At 58.1% G+C, this 19,556-nt stretch overlaps 1 long non-coding RNA gene across 1 annotated transcript; it reads right to left on the bottom strand.

Moving 5' to 3' along the window:
• Nucleotides 1-604: 604 nt before the first annotated feature.
• On the bottom strand, nucleotides 605-1,922 carry LOC149751143 (uncharacterized). The gene is made up of 2 exons (XR_016398604.1): nucleotides 1,405-1,922; nucleotides 605-1,152 (listed from the first exon to the last, which is right to left on the bottom strand). It is a non-coding gene; the product is annotated as an uncharacterized LOC149751143 (long non-coding RNA).
• Between the last annotated feature and the right edge of the window lie 17,634 nt (nucleotides 1,923-19,556).

A 19,556-nucleotide genomic window follows, 5' to 3' on the forward strand; every position in this document is an offset into this window, starting at 1 on the left:
ACTGGCCCACACTCCAGAAGGACGCAACAGATTTCGTCCGCAAGTGCGATCGGTGCCAACGAAATGCCAATATCCAGCGCCGACCTTCAGCTCTGCTGACCTCCATCATCGCCCCCTGGCCGTTTGCCCAATGGGGGATCGACATCCTGGGGCCCTTTCCCCTGGCCACCGGACAGAGAAAGTTCCTGGTCGTCTCCATCGACTACTTCACCAAATGGGTCGAGGCCGAACCCGTTGCCCGGATCACCGAGCAAAAGATGCGGGACTTCGTGTGGAAGTCCATAATCTGCAGATTCGGACTACCCCGTATCCTTATATCTGACAATGGTCGACAATTTGACAATGTTCATTTCAAGGAATTTTGCTCTGAACTCGGCATTGATCACCGTTTCACCTCGGTCGCTCACCCCCAGACAAACGGAAAAACTGAGGTAACTAACCGAACTATTTTGCAGGGACTTAAAGCTAGGCTTGATCGGTCCAAAGGACAGTGGGTCGAGGACTTGTACAATGTCCTTTGGGTGTACCGGACCACGTTCCGACTACCCACGGGAGAGACCCCCTTCAACCTAGCATACGGCACTGAGGCCGTCATCCCGTTGGAGATCGGCCTGCCTTCTCCCAGAGTGGAGCATTACGACCCCGACACCAACTCTTCCCAGCTAAGGAGCAACTTGGACCTTGTCGAAGAAACGAGAGAGATCGCCCGGGTTCGCATGGCGAGATACCAACAGCGAACGGCCCAATACTACAACTCCAGAGTCAAGCCCAAGCTCTTCAAAGTAGGGGACCTCGTCCTCAGGAGAGCCGAGGCTTCTCAACCGACCGAGCAAGGAAAGCTCGCCCCAAATTGGGAAGGGCCGTATCAAATCGCCCGGGTACAACGACCAGGGGCGTACAAATTGAAGTCCCTAGAGGAGACTCTGATCCCACGAAGCTGGAACTCCGAGAATCTACGGATGTATTACCAATGAAACCCTAAGGGGTTCAAAACAATCAGGACAATGGACTCAGCTCCTTTTTCTGCAAATATTTCTCTCACCTTGATAACTGTAATCCTCTTTTAATATTGGGTCGTCTGTGATCCTCAGATTCCCCGGCCAAAATCGGGATGCCTCGAGGCTCGACCGTAGAGTCCCAAACTCCCTCGACCTCGGGAAGAATCGCAAGACGATGAGACGTAGAATGGAGCAGGATTCCTCGACTTAGGCCGAGATGCCCCGAGTGTCGACAGTGCGTGCCCATACCCCTCGACACTTCGGGAAGACGGGGTAGTACCTTCGCGGCCCCCCGTGGCGCTCATCACCAACAACGGGGTAGTACCTTCGCGGCCCCCCGTAGCGCCCCCTCGACTAAGGTCGGGATGCCCCGAGGGTCGACCGTAGAGAACCAGACTCCCTCGACCTCGGGAAGGCGCCGTGAGGGGTGGAAAGGGTGGCTCCACCTGGGGCGCCACGAAGTGGACCCCCAGGAGCGGTCGACGATCCCCGATCCCCGAAGCGAGCGATCCCTCGACTAAGGTCGAGATGCCCCGAGTGTCGACAGTGCGTACCCAGACCCCTCGACACTTCGGGAAGACGGGGTAGTACCTTCGCGGCCCCCCGTGGCGCTCATCACCAACAACGGGGTAGTACCTTCGCGGCCCCCCGTAGCGCCCCCTCGACTAAGGTCGGGATGCCCCGAGGGTCGACCGTAGAGAACCAGACTCCCTCGACCTCGGGAAGGCGCCGTGAGGGGTGGAAAGGGTGGCTCCACCTGGGGCGCCACGAAGTGGACCCCCAGGAGCGGTCGACGATCCCCGATCCCCGAAGCGAGCGATCCCTCGACTAAGGTCGAGATGCCCCGAGTGTCGACAGTGCGTACCCAGACCCCTCGACACTTCGGGAAGACGGGGTAGTACCTTCGCGGCCCCCCGTGGCGCTCATCACCAACAACGTGGTAGTACCTTCGCGGCCCCCCGTAGCGCCCCCTCGACTAAGGTCGGGATGCCCCGAGGGTCGACCGTAGAGAACCAGACTCCCTCGACCTCGGAAAGGCGCCGTGAGGGGTGGAAAGGGTGGCTCCACCTGGGGCGCCACGAAGTGGACCCCCAGGAGCGGTCGACGATCCCCGATCCCCGAAGCAAGCGATCTCTCGACTAAGGTCGAGATGCCCCGAGTGTCGACAGTGCGTACCCAGACCCCTCGACACTTCGGGAAGACGGGGTAGTACCTTCGCGGCCCTCCGTGGCGCTCATCACCAACAACGGGGTAGTACCTTCGCGGCCCCCCGTAGCGCCCCCTCGACTAAGGTCGGGATGCCCCGAGGGTCGACCGTAGAGAATCAGACTCCCTCGACTTCGGGAGGTACCACAGGTCAGCAAAGCGTCCGCAGACCCGCCGACCTGACACAAGACCCCTCGACCAAGGTTGAGGTGCCCCGAGGTCCGACCACAGGGTCTCAAACTCCCTCGACCTCGCAAAGAGCTACAAATCAATAAAGTCTCCCCAAGCCCTCTCAACCTCGGCGGGTGCTGTCGGGTCCGTGAGAAGCCCGAGCCCCCTTAAAGTCAAAAATGACTCCGCAGGTCGACGAGGAAGGGAAGCAGCCTACTCCACCATGCGAAGCATAACTCTGAGAATGAAAGAGGTACATTCAACTGGACGCCCTCCTTGTCAAATTTTATTTACATATTACTGAGCGGAATCTTAATGTTGGAGCCTTATCTCGCCCCAAAGTCGGACCTCTAACGGGTCGGCTTAGGATCGACCTCCTAATTACATTATGCATGCACCGTTCGTCAAGCCTCCGAAACTGGTACAGAGGATTTCATAAATTAGTGCCCAACTCGGCTCTTCGACGTAAACTCCTACGTCCGGCTGAAAAAGTGGTCCCGGCCACGAATGTGCCAGCCAAACGCGGGTACCAAGGCAATCTCTGGAAACCCAGCCTCGCCCACCGAGCCTCGGCAGCGGCCGACACCGCTTCTAGCTCGGCGATTCTTTTCTTGGCCGGCTCCAGCTGCTGGCCGAGCTGCCGAACTTCTTCCCGATGCCCGTAGGCGAGGAACGCCATGGTGTCGAGCTCGAGAATATGCTGAAAAAAAAAAAAAGAAGAAGCGAGGGTATTGTGAGTTGAAAGGCACGTATGCACGCTAATAACTCCGGAAAATTAAGAAGGGAACTTACCCGGGCCGTGCTGCAGTAAGCACTGCCGGCGACCTCCTCCAGCGAAATCCCCCGAAACACGGCCCGGTCCGTTGGAAGCACTGCACGCCGCAACATGGAGCGTGCGACCTCGGCGTCCTGAAAGGCCGAGCTCCCCTCAGGAATGGAAGAGTCCGGCTCAACCGACTCTTCTTGGAAAGCTCGGGAAGAACTCGGCACGATCGAACCCGAGGTCCCGGAGCCGCTCGCCTCGGGGCCTCGAGCAGGCCCGGGTCCTGGCTGCTGCGGCCGGGCCACGGACGATTCCCCCCGCCGGGCAAGGGGGGCAGGGCAAGGAGGGGCCGATGGGCCCGCACCACTGACCACCCGCTCCCGCCTCGGGTCGGCCGCAGGGGCCCCCACCTCGGGGCCACTCGTCCCGGCCGACGAGGAAGCGCCGTCTGTCCTCGCCCTCCTCCGAGGCTGGGGATTAGCCCCCCCGGCCTCGGCCTCCCGCCTCCTCAGGCGGGAAAAAAGCGACGTGTTACTGGTCGGCATACGGGGAATATCTGAAATCAAAAATTTTGTTAAGTGTCAGGCCAGTGGCAGTAAAAGCGAAAAACAAAGAATGAAAATAACGTAGCCGCCCTTACCCTCGGGGCGCGCCGAGCTCAGACCCACGCTCGCCAGGGCGTCCTCCCGTAGGAGCTCGGTCAGGTCGTTGCCCCTCCCGAGGGCTCGCACAGAGTCTAGGATCCTCAGCTCCCTCCCCGTGGGCTCGGAGAGTCTGTTGAGGGCCTTCAGCCGTGGGTGTCCCCACCTCGGCTCAAACCCCCAAGGCGCCACAGACGCCAGAAAGAAAAACTTCCTCTTCCACTCGTGGATCGAGGAAGGGGCACCCCGGAAGAGTGACATACCGCCCCGAAAGGCGAAGTACAACCACCCTACGTCCGCCGGGTTTTTCTTTAACAGAAAACACCGATGAAAAAGGCCTACCGAAATCGGGATCCCGTGCCCGAGGCACAGGGATAAAAACCCGATTATGGTCCTCCATGAGTTCGGAGCTAACTGCGCCGGGACGAGCTGGTACTCGGCCAGTAAGTCGCTCACGAACTCATGGGCAGGAAAACGCAGGCCCGCCCAAAGTGTCTCGCGGTAGACCGCGATCCGACCTGGGGGCGGCTGCGTCACCCTGTCTTCCGGCCCTGCGGTTTCAAGGCGAAACCCGGGCTGGAAGAAGAAGCGGGAGCGGATTAACTCCAGCTCCTCTCCCGACAGACTCGACCCAACCTCTTCGGGACTGGAACCCATTCTCACGGAAGAGTGGAGCAAAAATTAAGAGTAGAAAATGGAAGTTGACGAGGAGGAAAAAAGAGGAAACCCTAGTGAAAACAGGAAGAAAACCTACTGGACATTGCCGGAAATCGCTCCGGGCACCACCAGCAAGATTCAGCTGAGGGAGGAAGCAGGGGAGAAAGACGACGAAAATAAGAGGCAGCCAAGCCAGACCTTTAGGGCAGACTCGTGGGGTTTATATGGACCCCCCTGACGGCCCAGATCGACGGGGTCGGTTCTCATCCCCCCGACCGAGTTGCGCCACGTGTCGACCTCGGAAGCCGAGGCACCGTATTCACTCCGGTTTAATAAATCGGATACGAAATCGAAGCGTTGTCCCATCGGATCTCGGGGCCTCATCATGGATCCACAGAATCAAATCATCCTGAGGAACGAGCGGACGTAACCCCCGCTCCCCTCGTTTAATAAGATCTGGGACACGTGGAGCCCCGATGAGGCCTCCACTTCTTCGGAATTATGATCCAGTAACATGAAATCGAAAGCGTCCGACCTCGGGTCGCGCCAAACCCCGTAACGGCACACTCATTAATGAGCCAGAAGCGTCGATTACGGAATCGAGACATCGCCTCGACGAGCTCGAGGTCCCCCCTCATTAATCCGCCGTAAAATGATCCTGGCGATTCAAGAAGCATGATGATACGAGCCCCATCATTAGCTCACCGAATAAAGCAGCCTCGAGACGAGGGCGCATATCTCACCATGAAGACTCCGGAAAGCACAAGGGGGCGGGCGAGACCTTCCCCCCAACCTTAGTGATAGATTTTACTTCCCACGTCCGAGCCCCACAAGCCGCTCGAACTCGAAAGTCGGGGGGTAGTGTTGGGGGGAATAAAGTTTCCCCCCAAATGACATAAATGCCCCAGAGAAGCCGTACAACCTCCGACCCCGGACAGCAGAAGTCGGCGTCCGACCTCGGAACGCTCGGCCACGAGACGACCGACCCCGAGACCTCCGACCTAAGAGAAACCCCGATGTCCGAGGACCGTACTCTAACATCCCTCCGGCATTTATTGCGCATGGCCGCGGTAATCTTCCGGCACACTCAACAATAAATGCGGATCTCCGGCTTACTCCACCATTAATGCGGATCTCCGGCTTACTCCACCATTAATGCGGATCTCCGGCTTACTCCATAATAAATGCGCGTGGCTCCTGACATCTACGGATCCCCAGCTCTCCACGGCAAATCGACCCAGCAGGGTCTAGTCGACTATGATAAGTCTCTGATCTCGGCCATACCGCCAACATCAGTGCAATGATTCGCCTGACCGAGCACCGACCTGAACAACATGCCGAGCCATACTACGGCCTCTCCCTGTTACATCACAGGTAAACCGACCCCCGCATATAAAAGGGAGCCTTGGCCTCTCAAGAGGGGGGGAACATTGGTACCCCCAAAAATTCACTGTTTATCTTCCTTCTCCATACTATTTGGCCCCCTCACTGACTTGACCGTCGGAGGGCCGGCGCCGGAAAACCCGGCCACCGGTTCGTGTGCAGGCACCCAGACAGAGGACGCCGCCCGCCGACGGACCACCGCCCCGCCGTGAGAACTCACATCCGCTCCCTCTCTTCGACCGAAGATTGCCCCCGGGTCCAATTTCCAGCAACAGGTTTCATTCCTTTAACTTGCAAGGTTGTGTTTCTTCACCTCTTATTTTATATATATTTATATTCATACTACTTTTCGCAATCTCCGAAAAAAAAAGACATGTTTATATATGTGATGCCCATATATCTAGTATCATACATAGGTTTATATGTATGGAACATTATAATTATCTTATTTTTCAAAATTATTTGCATCTTTCTTTGGATTTGGTAAATATTATTTTTATATTTTTTGTAACTATCACCAACTCAAGTAATCCGGTGTAACTTGTGGAACTGAATATGCAGTTTGGGTTGAAAAGTTATGCTCAAATTATTGAATGTTGTGCAGAATCCACGATTCAAACAATCTTGCTCGACATATGATTCCACTTTCAGTTTTTTAGTAATTATTTTATCTATATAAATGTGGCTAATATTACATTCTTTGTGTGAATCAAGCAAGGAGTCGAATTCATTTTACAAAACTCAAATCTGATATCTAAATTGCAAGTTATAGCTGATTTTTCTTGATACTATGCATAGCATACCATTTGAAGGTATAATCCTACTATCAGATGGTTATAATGGTAAAAAACATATTGTCAAAATTCTTTTTGAGCATTTGGGTAGTAGTTCCTTGCTATTAGAGTGGTTTTTGACAATAGCAGCTTGCTGTCAAATTTTTTATATCCATTTTAAAGCTTTCGAATCAAGATCTACAGTACTGAAAATCGGCACCCGTGCTAGTAGGATGATGGTATGATACGATATGGTATCGTGCTCTGCCATTCTAGCATATACCAACAAAAAGAAACGAGAGAGAGAGAGGGGGAGGGAGAAGGAGAGGAAGGGAGGAGAGAGAGGGAGAGGAAGGGAGAGGGAGGGGGAGGGGGAGAGAGGGGGGGCCTAGAGAGAAAAAAGAGAGGGCTTTCAAGCCCCTTATCCTCTAGCACTGCTTAAAGGGGCTTCGTCCTGCTTTCATTTAGAAAGAGAGGAAGGAAGGGAGGGAGAGGGAGAGGGAGAGGGAGAGGGAGGAAATGAAGAGAAAGGGATACTGAGGCCGAGAGAGTAAGATAGAGAGGCTTTCGAGCCTCGTCTCCTTCAACGAGGTGTAACAGGGGCTTCATCCCCTTTATATTTCTTCTTGAATTTTTTTAAGTGAAGTTGGCAGTGACTACTAACTTCACTTATTATTTGTTTTGAAAATTTTTAAAGTGAAGCCAACAACGACTCCTAACTTCAATTAAAAATAAAGAATATATATAATGGGGATGAAGCCTTATTTCATTTCAAAGAGAGGCTCCGCCACTGCTACACCTTGCCAAAGGAGAGGGGGCTCAAAAAGCCCTGTCCTTCTCCCTCTCTCAGCCTCTCCCCCCCTCCCTCTCCATCTCTCTCCCTCTCCTTCCCTCTCTCTTCCTCTCTCTCCTTCCTCCTCTTCCCCTCCCTTGCCAGTGTCTCGAAATGTGAGGCAGAACAATTCTCGTCTGCTTCTAGTATAGATTGATATGTCCCGAATTGGAACTTATCGTCGGTGTAGAAACTTGCAATCAAATTCAAAATTTTAAACAAACTTTATCCTAACTGTTGCTGGTGGTCCAAACCGAGAACGATTGGCACAACGGTGTGAACGGGGTTCCGTCTGAGTTGTCTTGGTTGGTGTCGGTTACGCTCCACCTTCCACCGGGAAACCTGCGAGCAAGCCTCGCACCACCACTGGGGTAGCGGGGGCCCTCCGACGATCAAGTCAGAGGAGATTGGAGGAGGAGGAGAGATGATAATAGCAAGCAAGAGAGTGCTCTGGAAGATATTGCTTACCCCCCCTTCTCTCCCCAGCCGCATATATACCTGGCTGGGGGGTCTCTCAGGGGGGTTTGTCATCGTGGGGCGCGATGGAGTGGCCACTGACATGGCCGTTACAGGGCGTCGTGGAGCAGCGCTGGGTACGGCCATGACAGGGCGTAGTGGAGTTCCGCTTTGTACGGCTGATACAGGAGATCGTGGAACAGCATCGGATACAGCCGTTGCAGGGAGTAGTGGAGCAGGAGGCCTCGGCGTGCCTCTGGGAAGCAGCCTGTCGTTATCAAGAGATCTCCGACTCGGGGTCGGAGTGCTGGATCAGGGGGCAGCCGACTCGGGGTCGGGCTGCGGTGCTGAGGATATCCGACTTGGGGTCGGATTGCTAGATTAAGGGGCAGCCGACTCGGGGTCGGGCTGCGAAGCCGAAGATGTCCGACTCGGGGCCGGACTGCTGGATCGAAGGGCAGCCGACTCGAGGTCGGGCTGTGGAGCCGAAGATGTCCGACTCGGGGTCGGATTGCTGGATCAAAGGGCAACCGACTCGAGGTCGGGCTGTGGAGCCGAAGATGTCCGACTCGGGGTCGGATTGCTGGATCAAAGGACAGCCGTAGTCTTCATGGGCGCGCGTGCCGGTCACGTGGAGCATGGCGGCTTAGTTCCCCCGTAACAGTAGCCCTCCACTTCCGAGCCTGGAACCAGAAGGGGAACGGGTGAAGGGAGTGATGCTTCGAGATTGCCGCCATCCCTCGGAGAGGCGCGCGCGCTTCGAGCTCCCCGCCTTCTTTATGGCGTATGGCGGTTGTTGCTGACCTGGCAGTCTGAGGATTTCGGCGGACATCCTTCCTTAATGGTGTCGATTCGCCTTTGGGGCGCGAGCGACCCTTCGGCGGCCAGGCGGCCTTTGGTGTCATCGAGGCATCACCCGCCTTTCCGCCTATTTAACCGGGGGCCCTCCCCCGTCCGTCTTCCTCTTTACAGACATTTTCGAGTTTCCCCTTTGCGCTGCCGTTGTTGCCGTCGGACTGTTCGCTTGCTTCTCCTTTGACGCTCTCGGAGCCGTTCTTCCTTCTCTTCCGGTGAGTTACCCCATTCTTCTACTTAGGGCTCTCCATACTTTCTCCTTTTGTACTAGTGTACCCCAGTCGTCCCGGTCTTTCCCCCCTTCTTGTCCCCGTCCTGACCGTAGGTTTATTGGCCATTAGGAATGGGCAAAGTGAGAGCAGACCGCATTAAGTCGGAGCTGGTCGCCGAAGACTTAGACAAACTCGTGGCTCGGTACCACCTTCCCGAGGCCTGCAACGTTACGCTCCCGGGGCCTGAGGAGAGGATGTCCCATCCTCCTCCAGGGAAGATCGCCATCAATGAGGGCATTCTCCAGGCCGGGTTCCGCTTTCCCCCTTCGGACTTAGTCGTGCAGGGACTCCGGGGTTTAAGAGTTGCGCCGACGTAGCTGGTGCCGAACTCGTGGCGTGCCCTGACGGTCTTCCAGGTTCTCTGCCGCATGCACGAGATTCCCGCCACTCTGAATGTTTTTTGGGAGTTCTACAGCCTGAGTGGCCACCCCCAGGACAAAGGGTGGTGGTGCTTTGCGGCGCGGCGAGGGTGCGGCCTCGTCAAAGAGGCTCCTTCCTCCATTCACGGCTGGAAGGAGCGTTTCTTCTTCATCGATGTAGATCCCTCTTGGGAAATCAGGGCGACCTGGGAGACGCCGATGAAGTCCCCGATCGGCCTATCGAGACTGTCGAGGGAGGAATCCGATGGCTTGGCCGCCTTGAAGGGGTTGGTTGCCGAGGGCCAGCTCCCCCCGGTGGCCCGCCTTATTTCCGAGGATACCTTGGTGAATGTCGGTCTGAGCTCGGTCCCCACCGACCGTGAGCCCGCCACCATTTCTTTTTTGACTCTTTTCTCCTCTTTCGTCTCGTTCTTTCCTTCGGTTTCTCAGCCCGACCATCTCGTTCTTGTTGCAGAGATTGACGACGTCATGCGGTCGGACAAGGGACCGGCCGTTGGTAGGTCGTCCCTACTGGAAGCGGTCCGGAGGAGGAAACGAGCTCCTCCGAGCGGGGCCCCGCCAGCGAAGAAGTCCCGCAAGGAGGTGCCTCCGACGCCGACCGACGAGTCCGGGCCCACCGATCAGGGAGACGCCGTGGGCACGGACCGGCAGCTGACGCTGTATCAGCCCTCCGGTGGTGAGACTGCCGCTATTCCGGAGGTATCATCCGAGCCCGCTCGAGACGGACGGGTCGGACGTGATCGGTCCCCGGCCCGGCCTTCGACTCAACCGGCTCCTGATGATTCGAGGAGGGACGCGCCGAGGCCCCGGCCGAGCGGGGCCCTATCAATTCCTGGAGTGACCCCCGCCCCGAGCACAATCAGCAGGACTCTTCCCCAGGCGATGGATAAGGGTAAGGCTGCAGAACCACCATCCGGCTCCGGAGAGAAATCGGGGTCGGCCTTCACTACCGATGGCGCCCGAAACCTCATCGAAACAGTGCTGCTGGAGAAGGACCGTCGGCGGGTCCGGGAGTTGGGGGTCTCTGACGTCGGGGCTGCCAGCTGCGTCTGTCTCATGTCGGTGAGTGTTCTTCTGGCCGCTTTTCACCATTTATTAGCTCTGTTGTTCTCCGCCTGACGCCCTCACTTTTCCTATCTCTTAGCTCGCCCAGTACATGATCCGTCTAGAGGAGTGCTACAAGGAACAGGCGGGGCTTCTGGCGAAGGCCGAGGACCGACTGAAAGCAGTGGAAGAGGGAGGCCAGGCTGTGGCGGGCAGGACGACCGGGGACCTCGAGGCGAGGCTCCGGGAGGCCGAAGAGCGGGCACTCGGCTTCGCCGCCCTCGAGAAGCAACTGTTGGAAGCTCGGGAGCAACTCAAAGTCGCCTCGGGCCTCGAAAGCAGGGTTAAGAAGGCGGAGGAACGAGCTGAAAAGCAGTCCCGGAAGGTCGCGGACTATCGAGAGAGGTGGGAGAAGGCTCAGCGGTCTGCCGACAGCGCCCGCAACCGAACCCGGTCTCTTGAAGCCAAACTGGGCGAATTGGAGTCAGCCTTGGAGAGGTCCCGCGCGAACGACCAAGAGCTCCGTTCGCGCCTGGAGGAAGCTGAAGCCGCTCGCACTGCTGCCGAGGCGAAGCATAAGGAGGCTCAGGCTAATCTGCTGAGGGTCTCCTCCGAGGCTGAAGACCGGATTGTGGCGAAGGTCTTGGAGGCTAAGGCTCAGATTACGGAGCGAGCAGAGGCGGCGCTGGCCGAGAAGAGTGCGGAGATCGGGCGCCAGGCGGTACAGGCTTATCGTCAGTCCGCCGAGTTCACCCGTGATATGTCGGAGGCGGTACGGGCCTATCGTCAGTCTGACGAGTTCGTCCGTGACGCGTCGGACGCGGGGTCCGAATCCTTCATCTTAGGCTTCGAGGAGGGCCTGGCAAGGGTGTCGGCTAAGTACCCCGAAGTTGACCTGAGTGGGATTTCCCTTCTCGACTCCTCTCCGGCGCCATCGCCTGCTGATTCTCCTACCGCCTCCCTACCCCCTGCGGACGAGCCCGACGCTCCCGACCCGGGGGTTCCTCCAAGCTGACCTCTTGTACCTTTCGTTGTCCTCTTTTTTTTGTATGTCGGCGTTTTGCCAAATTGTACGGGCCTTGGCCCTGAAACAATGAAAATTAATACAAGTCGAATGTTTCTTCATCTCGCTTTCGTCCTCCTCTTTTTTTTTTCTTTTTAACTCTTGGCAGCGTCTTGCCGACTCCTAACTCTCGAAGTTCTTCCGGCGCTAAGCCAGGCATCCGAGGGTTAGGCCTCAGGAAATTCTTCCGGCGCTAAGCCAGGCATCCGAGGGTTAGGCCTCAGGAAATTCTTCCGGCCCTAAGCCAGGCATCCGAGGGTTAGGCCTCAGGAAATTCTTCCGGCGCTAAGCCAGGCATCCGAGGGTTAGGCCTCAGAAAATTCTTCCGGCGCTAAGCCAGGCATCCGAGGGTTAGGCCTCAGGAAATTCTTCCGGCGCTAAGCCAGGCATCCGAGGGTTAGGCCTCAGGAAATTCTTCCGGCGCTAAGCCAGGCATCCGAGGGTTAGGCCTCAGGAAATTCTTCCGGCACTAAGCCAGGCATCCGAGGGTTAGGCCTCAGAAAATTCTTCCGGCATTAAGCCAGGCATCCGAGGGTTAGGCCTCAGAAAATTCTTCCGGCACTAAGCCAGGCATCCGAGGGTTAGGCCTCAGGAAATTCTTCCGGCACTAAGCCAGGCATCCGAGGGTTAGGCCTCAGGAAATTCCGCTCGTCGGTCGGCCAAGGCTGGCGCAAGCCGAGGCGACCGGTCGGGGCTTCAGGCTAGTCTGGTCCCGGGATGGTCATCGGGTTAGCCTGGCATCCGAGGGCCGAGCCTCGGGAGATTCCGCTCGTTGGTCGGCCAAGGCTGGCGCAAGCCAAGGCGACCGGTCGGGGCTTCAGGCTAGTCTGCTCCCGGGATGATCATCGGGTTAGCCTGGCATCCGAGGGCCGAGCCTCGGGAGATTCCGCTCGTTGGTCGGCCAAGGCTGGCGCAAGCCAAGGCGACCGGTCGGGGCTTCAGGCTAGTCTGCTCCCGGGATGATCATCGGGTTAGCCTGGCATCCGAGGGCCGAGCCTCGGGAGATTCCGCTCGTTGGTCGGCCAAGGCTGGCGCAAGCCAAGGCGACCGGTCGGGGCTTCAGGCTAGTCTGGTCCCGGGATGATCATCGGGTTAGCCTGGCATCCGAGGGGCGAGCCTCGGGAGATTCCACTCGTTGGTCGGCCAAGGCTGGCGCGAGCCAAGGCGACCGGTCGGGGCTTCAGGCTAGTCTGGTCCCGGGATGATCATCGGGTTAGCCTGGCATCCGAGGGGCGAGCCTCGAAAGATTCCACTCGTTGGTCGGCCAAGGCTGGCGCGAGCCAAGGCGACCGGTCGGGGCTTCAGGCTAGTCTGGTCCCGGAATGATCATCGGGTTAGCCTGGCATCCGAGGGCCGAGCCTCGGGAGATTCCGCTCGTTGGTCGGCCAAGGCTGGCGCAAGCCAAGGCGACCGGTCGGGGCTTCAGGCTAGTCTGCTCCCGGGATGGTCATCGGGTTAGCCTGGCATCCGAGGGCCGTGCCTCGGAAAATTCCGCTCGTTGGCCATGCGCCTGTCGCTTGCAGCCCGACGGGGTTTCTCCGTGGCCAGCTGCGATCGTGTTTCTCCTCTTCTCCAAGCGTTGCCTGGGGAATACCAGAAGGGCATTAAACGCTAATTGATGCGTTACCTGGGAAATCGGATCGCCAGTTGCTGCTTGCGAGGAGTGTCAGTTAAGCGGCCGCGATGCGCGCGTTCTTCGAGGCGGACGCGACCTGGGCGCGAGCGGAGATATGTGGACCTAGGGGTACGTGCCACCCGGAGTGTCCTGCACAAAGAATGCGATTAAGGAGAATGACACTTAGGAAATCGCGGGAAGATACGCCTCGAGAGCCAGAACGGCTCCGGATTCAATGCGTCCGCATTTATGGGAGCCACCCGCATCGGAACGACCGGGGGGCTGCAGTTTGGCTATAAATACAGGTGCAGGTGCGATGGAGTTTGCCAAGTCGGAGCTGTTCAAGTTGCCATGGATCGTGGACCTTCTCTCTGGCGCATGGCTGAGAGACTCCTGCCGAAGGAACGGGAGGCGCGCCCCTCGCGACTTCAGCCAACTAGCCGTTTCATCTGGGATCAACAAGGAGGTTCTCCCCGGCGGAACTCCGCTCTAGGCGTTTCATCCGGGATCACGTCTCCCCTCCTTGAAGTTCAGCCTCCCGATTGAGCTCTGCACCAGACGCTCGATCCGGGACCGCGCCTCCATATGCTCTTCTCCCACGTATTCCTTCTCTCCTCTGACACTGGGGAGGATCGGAATATCCTTTGGAGGCGGCGTTCCCCTGGGGGCAGCGGCGGCTTCTCCAGCGGTGGTTCCTCGTCTTCTTCGTGAGGCGTCGCTGGTGCCTCCGGTTAGAAGCACCCACTTCCGGCGGGGTTGCAGCCGCTTCAGATGGAGGTTTCGGGATCCCAGATCTTCAGCTCCTCGGAGTCTCCACCTCTTCTTTACTTTCTTTACACCCTAATTCCCCTCTGGGAATTCCTTGTAATCACACGAGCACGCCGTTGTAACCAGAAATTATTGAAATGCAAAACGTTATACATTTTTGAACTGTCTTTCTGGCATCGTCGTTCTACTGGTAATACATCCGCAGGTTAGCGGAATTCCAGCTCCTTAGAATTTCTCGACCATCTAGGGCCTCCAACTGGTAGGAGCCAGGTCGGTTTACCCAGCGAACCTTATATGGGCCTTCCCAATTTGGCGCTAGCTTCCGACCTTCCGCAGGTCGAGATGCTTTAGCTCGCCTTAGCACCAGATCTCCGATTCTGAAAAGCTTCGGTCGGACCTTGGAGTTGTAATATCGGGCCACCCTCCGCTGATACATCGCCATCCGAACCTGCGCCATTTCCCTCGCTTCTTCCAAGAGATCCAGGTTCCCTCGGAGTTGTTCCGAATTGGCCTCGGGTCGGTGCGCGGCCACCCGAGGTGAGGGGAGTCCGAGCTCCACGGGGACAACGGCTTCCGTGCCATAGGTTAGGCTGAAAGGCGTCTCCCCGGTAGGGGTCCGATGCGTGGTCCGATACGCCCAAAGGACATTCTCGAGTTCTTCGACCCAAGCTTGCCCCGTCCGACCGATTCGCGCTTTGATTCCTTGGAGGATTGTCCGATTTGTGACCTCGGCCTCGCCGTTGGTTTGGGGATGCGACACAGATGTGAACCGATGCTCGATCCCGAACTCCTCGCAGAAGTCACGGAAATGCTTGTTGTCGAACTGTCGCCCATTATCCGAGATGAGGACCCGAGGTACCCCAAATCGGACAATGATGTTCTTCTTCACGAACTTCCGGACTTGCACCTCCGTGATAGTGGCCAGCGGCTCTGCCTCCACCCACTTGGTGAAGTAGTCGATTGCAACAATCAAAAATTTCCGCTGAGCTGAAGCGACGGGGAATGGTCCGAGGATATCCATTCCCTACTGGGCGAAGGGCCAGGGTGCAGTGATTGGCGCCAAGGGGACAGAAGGGACTCTCTGGACGTTGGCGTGGCGCTGGCAGGCGTCGCATTTCCGCACATGATCCTTTGAGTCCTCCAACAAGGTAGGCCAATAATAGCCTTGCCTCATGATCTTATGCGCCAAGGACCTAGCCCCCAGGTGCGATCCGCAGATGCCTTCGTGGACTTCGCTGAGGGCGTAGGCCGCTTCCGAGGGACGGAGGCACCTTAAGAGGGGGGCGGTGAACGAGGTCCGATACAGCCTCCCTTCATAGAGTACGTAGTGGGCGGACTTCATGACGAGTCGCCGAGCTTGATCTTCGTCTTCTGGGAGGGTCCCTTCGGCGAGGTAGGCGACGAGCGGGTCCATCCAAGATGGCTCCGGATCAATCGCCATCACCGCTCCGGCCTCGCCGATGCTCGGGGCATCCAGGGTCTCCAGGTAGATCGCCCTCGACAAGTTGTGCGCGTCTGCGCCCGCCAAGCGGGACAGCCTGTCGGCCCTGGCATTTTCGCTTCTTGGGACCTGCTGAATGTCAACACTGCCGAGGTCGGGAATGAGTGCTTGCACCTTCCAGACATAGCTCTGCATGGTCGGGCTCCGAGCCTCGAACTCCCCTCGGACCTGCCCGACCACCAGCTGGGAGTCGGTGAAGACCTTCAAACGCCGGATGCCGAGCTCCTTGGTGAGTTTGAGTCCTGTGACTAGGGCCTCGTATTCCGCCTCGTTGTTGGTCACTGGAAATCCGAACCTCAAGGCATACTCGGCTATCACTCCATCGGGACTGGTAAGGACCAGCCCGGCCCCTCCACCTTCGGGGTTCGACGACCCATCAATGTGAAGCGTCCAGATTGGGAGGTCGAGGCTGGGTGTTTCCGGCGGCCTAGGTTCCGCCTCCTGCACAGTGCACTCAGCGAGGAAGTCCGCGAGCACCTGGGCCTTGATGGCGGGTCGGGGCTGGTAGCGGATGTCGAACTCACCAAGTTCTACTGCCCACTTCACCAGCCGTCCCGCATTCTCAGGATTGCTAAGGATCTGCCGCAGTGGTTGATCGGTCAAGAGGGTGACAGGATGAGCCTGGAAATAGGGGCGAAGCCTCCTGGCCGCGGTGAGCAGCGCGAAGGCAATCTTTTCCGCCTTCGTATACCGCGCCTCGGCATCCCGTAGGACCCGGCTGATGTAGTACACAGGATTCTGGAGCTTTGCCTCTTTCCGAACCAGTACTGCGCTGACTGCGGTTGGGGAGACCGCCAGATAGAGGTAGAGCATCTCCCCCTCTTGCGGCTTGGACAGCAGGGGAGGAGACGCCAAGTACTCCTTGAGTTGGTCGAATGCCACTTGACATTCGGCCGTCCAAAGGAAGTCTTTCGGGCGCTTCAACACCTTGAAGAACGGTTGGCAGCGTTCGGCCGATTTTGCCACAAATCGTCCGAGCGCGGCGACCCTTCCAGCGAGCTCCTGAACCTCCTTCACTTTGGTCGGAGGGGACATATCTTGGATGGCCTTGATTTTGTCCGGGTTGGCCTCGATCCCCCGCTGGTTGACAATGAAACCGAGGAACCTCCCGGCCGAAGCACCAAAGGCGCACTTCGCTGGGTTCAGCTTCACGCGAAACTTCCGCAAGGTGGCGAAAGTCTCCTCCAGATCCGCAATGTGCTGGTCCGCATGGCGACTCTTCACCAGCATATCGTCCACGTACACCTCCATGTTCCGGCCAATCTGCTTCTTGAAGATTTTATTGACGAGGCGCTGGTAAGTGGCGCCAGCATTCTTCAGACCAAAAGGCATTACCTTGTAACAGTACAGCCCCCGGTCTGTTATAAAGGCAGTTTTCTCCTCGTCCTGTGGAGCCATCATTATTTGGTTGTAGCCGGAGAAGGCGTCCATGAAAGACAGCAGCTGATATCCGGAAGTCGCGTCGACCAGTTGGTCTATCCGTGGAAGCGGAAAGCTATCCTTGGGGCACGCCTTGTTCAGGTCGGTGTAGTCGACGCACATCCTCCACTTTCCGCTCGCCTTCCGGACAAGTACGACGTTTGCCAGCCACTCGGGGTAGCTCACCTCCCTTATAAAGCCTGCATCCAAGAGTTTGTCTACCTCCTGGTCGACCACCCGGATCCGATCCGGGGCACAGTGTCTCTTCTTCTGCTTCACTGGTCGGTGGGTCGGGTCGACGTTGAGGGCGTGAGAAATGACCTCCGGGTCGATCCCAGGTACATCGGCCGCCGACCAGGCAAATACATCAGCATTGGCTCGGAGGAATTCCACTAACCTGAGCCGAGCTTCCGAGTCGAGGTTGGCACCAACCCGGACCGTACGGTCCGGGCGACCCTCTTCAAGGGGAACTTCGATCACACCCTCGGCCGGCTCCCCGTGCCGCAAAGCCACCTCGTCTCTGGCGTCAAGGGACTCGACGCTTAGGGCCTCCACGGGCTTCTTCCCTTTGAGAGTTGCTAGGAAACATTGCCGTGCGGTCGGTTGGTCACCTCGAACCTCTCCAATTCCGGCCGCCGTGGGGAACCGCATTAGCAAATGGTATGTAGAGACTACCGCGCGAAGGGCGTTCAGTCCGGGTCGTCCGAGGATAGCGTTGTAGGCCGAGGGAACACGGACGACCAAGAACCCGAGCCGCACCGTGGCTTCTGCGGGTGCAACGCCCGCAGTCACAGGCAGCTCAATGACACCTTCGGCCGAGATAGCGTCTCCAGTGAATCCTATGAGGGGGGCGGATGTTTTGTGCAACACTTGTCGGGACAAGCTCATCTTTTGGAAGGCCTCGTAAAACAAAATATCAGCTGAGCTTCCACTATCCACAAGAACACGCCTTACATCATAGTTCGCCATAGTGAGGGAGATCACCATGGCATCATCATGGGGGGTCTGAACCCCCTTTACATCCTCATCACAAAAAGTGATTACATTTCCGACCCGCTGCCTCTTCGCGACGGCCACCCCTGATGCTTCCACCGAGCCCCCTGCGTTCCTCACGGGCCGAGAACAGCCCCCAGTGATGGTGTGGATTACGCCCGCGACGGGTCGATTCTGCTCCCGAGGCTCCTGAGGGGCCGGGTCGGCCGGACGCGGGTCTGCGGGGGGACGTCGGTCGTTTACATATCGACCGAGACGCCCTCGGCGGATGAGAGCCTCGATCTCGTCCCGAAGCTGGAAGCAGTCTTCGGTGTCGTGGCCGTGGTCTCGGTGGTACTCACAGTACGCCCGAGAGGGCCTCCTCCCAGGGATTTTCTTCATCTGCCTCGGGACCGGGAGGTTCTCCCGCCCCTTGACCTCCATAAGGATCTGGGCCCGGGGGGCCAGGAGTGGGGTGTACCGGTTGAAGCGTCGATGCGGAGAACGAGGGCGTGGGACGCCGTGGTTCCTCGCCGGTGACGGGCTTCTGCGCCGATGTTGAGGCGTCGGGCTCCTCCTCTGGGGTGCCTCTTTTCGCCTTTTCTTCCCGAGCTTTAGAGGGGCCTCGGCGGCCTCTTTGTTCCGGTGGGCGGCTGCCTCCTCGGCGTCTGCATACTGGTTCGCCCGAGACAACAGCTCCGGGAAGCTCCGCGGCAGGTGTTTGTCCAGGGAGAAGGTGAGTCTGCCCTTCCGGAAGCCACGCTTCAGGGCTGAGAGAGCCACCTCCTGGCTCAGGTTCCGGACCTCCAATATAGCCTTGTTGAAGCGGGTAAGGTAATCCCGCAGGCTTTCTCCCTCGTTTTGCCGGACATCAAAGAGGGAGTCGGAAACTAATCGCCGCCGGCTACTGACGGCGAAATGGCTGATGAAGAGGCGAGTGAACTGGTCAAAGGACTGGATAGAGTCAGCCTCCAGGCCGGCGAACCACGCCCTGGCTGGGCCACGGAGGGTCGCCGGGAAGGCCTTGCAGAGGAGGGGATCTGATGCTCCATGGAGGAGCATAAGAGTCCTGAAACTCTCCACGTGATTCCGCGGGTCCGCCGCCCCGTCATAGGGCTCGATCGCCGGCATTTTGAATCCCGGCGGATTTAGGGTCCGCAGGATCCTCGAGGCAAGCGCCGGTTGGGAGGAGATCTCCAAGTCGGCGAAGAGATCTTTGGAGTGGCCCTTCAGGACCTGGAGTTGTCTGTGGAGATCGTCCACCCGCCGGTCCAGGGAGCACGACCGGTGGGTGGGAGACAAGGAGCGGCGCGAGGGGGACCGACTGGAGTGCGGGCCCCTCGAGGACTGGGGGGTCGGAGAACGCGCCCGGGTCCGCCTCTCGTACCCCGCGCAGCTTCGATGAGAAGGTCCTGGCAGAATGGACCGTGCTCGAGAACTTTCCTCGTGCCGGCGCTCCTCCCCATGGGAGAGGAAGGAGCGCGGGTTGAGGAAGACAGGTGAGTGCTCGGGGGGCAGCGGCTTCTGGGCCCGCTGTGGCGCTCGAGACATCACACCCTGCAGGTTCTGCACTACCTCCGCGAGGGTGCGAACCTGCTGGGCTAACTGGTCGAACTGAGCGGTTTCGACCATCTGAATGGGGGGTGGAATGGTGGAGTGTTGCTGAGAATGTGTTGGAGACGCAGCGGCCTCCCGGCCGGAGGCGCGAGAGGCCCCGCGACCGGAGGCATTGGAAGCTCCACGACCACCTCGCCGTGCCATTACGATCGCTCTGAGATCAGGTCCCT

Source organism: Phoenix dactylifera, chromosome 16, assembly GCF_051530095.1.
Source record: "Phoenix dactylifera cultivar Ajwa chromosome 16, Ajwa_hap1_PhDact_Kaust_v1.1, whole genome shotgun sequence".
Classification (NCBI taxonomy): Eukaryota; Viridiplantae; Streptophyta; class Magnoliopsida; order Arecales; family Arecaceae; genus Phoenix; species Phoenix dactylifera.